This window comes from Phodopus roborovskii, unplaced genomic scaffold (assembly GCF_943737965.1).
Source record: "Phodopus roborovskii unplaced genomic scaffold, PHOROB, whole genome shotgun sequence".
NCBI lineage: Eukaryota > Metazoa > Chordata > Mammalia > Rodentia > Cricetidae > Phodopus > Phodopus roborovskii.
In genome coordinates, this window is record NW_026125879.1 from 526,459 (window position 1) to 528,849 (window position 2,391).

Genomic DNA, 2,391 nt, shown 5'->3' on the forward strand with positions numbered 1-2,391 from the left:
CATTATGTTGCCATTTAAAGTAGGCCTTCTGGTTCCCCACTTTGTTGCCAATTAATGATTACCAATATGTAAGATTTTTATTTTTCTACATGTCAATTTACTAAAGCTAAACTTTCCCATTGACTCTAAGATTGCTACATTTGATCTTTTATGGTTTCTATGTGAGTATTTTTATTATATTCACAGTAATATACAAGCAGTTTTAAACTAATATACTGAAAGAGCATGCATTTTGACTTCTAATCACAGCATCTCTAGTGTGTCATCATTAAAGAAGATATTGGTTGTTTTTATCTGAACATCATAATTTTAAGGATATATACTTTCACACCCAGGATTTTAAAAGCATGTGCCAGAGTGGGAGAAATGGTGTGGCAGTTAAGAACATCTGTTTTTCTTACAGAGGACCCTCTCTGGTTTGCTTCCCATCATCCATATGGTAGCTCACAACCAACCTTTTTTTTTCAAAAGTGAACTTTTATTATGAAAAAGCAATGTGATCTGGGAGACTGACACTCTGGTATCTTTCTAATAAAATGACATAGCAGATTTCTTAAATAATTTACAAAGAGGAGAAACTGCTCTTGAACAGTGTTCTCTTCCCTGCATGCCCACAGTGCCCCACACTGAGCTGATAAATAGGCCCCAAGAGCTCAGGTTTACACAGTCTACAAATATCTCCTCTCTTTCTATGGGGCCCTGTGGGAGCAGGAGTAAAAGTGGGCCTCCAAGAATCTCTAACTGGGAATAAAGGAGATGGTTTCATGGCATGACTCCTGCAGGGCTTTGGTCCTAGTGACACAGCTCAGAACTGTCTAGCACCTTCTGGTACATTTCTAATATGGATGGGCCACTGTAAGGCTGGAGAGCAGGATAAGTATGACTCCCCTGGGACTGCATGGACGGTCCCCATCACCTCTTCAAGGTCTTTCTGAATCGCTCTTGGGCTGTGGCCAGTGGGTGCCAATGGGTCCAGATATTGCTGAAATAGAAGGATTCTGGATCCCATGTTAGTCAAGTCCTTGTTAGCAGTGGTCTAGGGATGCTGATGAGCCTAATGCCTCCTCCTGGAAGTTCATGGAGTGGGTGACATGGACATCGTGGTGGCCTGTTTCCTGCAGAATGCTTGCTGTCCTCACTCACGAGGAGACAGTCATATCACCACTCTCTTCAGCCTTGGTGGCTTTGTCCAGCTTTTGTGACAGTTTCTGGAGATGCTGGATTCCAGCCCCCACAGGCTCTAGGTCACTGTCAGATTCACTGGGAGAGCAGAGAGGTTCTGAGGAACAGGGGCTCTGGAGGGCAGCCTCCCTCCTTAGCCGCTGACGTCGATGGGCATGTGGACCCATCTGGCCAGAGAGGCGAGAATATCCCCCTGCATCCCAGTTGCCCCTGCATAGCAGAGTGTTCTTCTGGCTCAGACTAGGTGGGGACCCTCTGTCCTTCTGGGTGCCTCGCTTTCTTCTCACTTTCACCTGTGTTTCCATCAGCCACTTGGTACCACTTTGACAGGACATCTAGATCCTCTGGGACATAGCACCCAGGGCACTTTTGGCTGAACGAGCTGCAGCCTGAAGACCCTGCTGCTCTGGCTCTGGGGTTTTCAGGCGTTTCCAGGAGGGGCCAGTCCTGAGGTTGAGGCTGATGGCTCTCAGTGGCAGCCTCCTCTGGAACTGTTTACACAGAGAGCCCAGGGGACCGGTCTCCAGATGGCCCTCAGCAGACCTCAGTCACCGCCTTCTCTAGATGTTCCTCTTTTAGGAGTGATCGTCTGCGCGTGGAGGCCTTCATGCCCTGCCATTGAGACACCATGTGCTTGGTCCAGTCTCCTCTGCTCTCCAGATCCTCCCTGCCTGATACCCAGGATCCGAAGATCAATACCACCTCCTCGCCCACTTCAGTCACAACCAACCTTTTAAGCATCCCGCAGATCTAATGCCTTCTTCTGACCTCCACAGGCACTAGGACAATATGTTATGTCCATATATTTATGGAAACTAAACACTGATACACACAAGATAAGATAAATATTAAATTTGTTTAATTTTTTAAAAATGTATAATCTTTATGTTGTTAATCAAAAATGTCTGTTGAAATTCAACAAATTCCTCTTGTGCAAATTTGTGTAATGTAATAATACAAATTTCATTTTGTCAGATCTTCATGTTAATATTGTGTTTTATGTTATTTGCTTTGATATTTTATTTTGGAATGCCATTCTCATTTTATACACACTCGTTTATCTCCTTTGTGCAGTATTTGGCAACATTTTACAGCAGGGATTTTTAATGTTGAAAATATTAGGAAAAGGTTGTTATTAAATTTAATGTGATATTTGTTGAAATTACCAGATACTTATATATTCCTCACTACCATAAAAACAGAATAAAT

At 43.6% G+C, this 2,391-nt stretch overlaps 1 pseudogene; it reads right to left on the minus strand.

The window, feature by feature from the left end:
* Nucleotides 1-1,139: 1,139 nt before the first annotated feature.
* Nucleotides 1,140-1,849, minus strand: LOC127217892 (protein PIMREG-like; annotated as a pseudogene).
* Nucleotides 1,850-2,391: the final 542 nt, after the last annotated feature.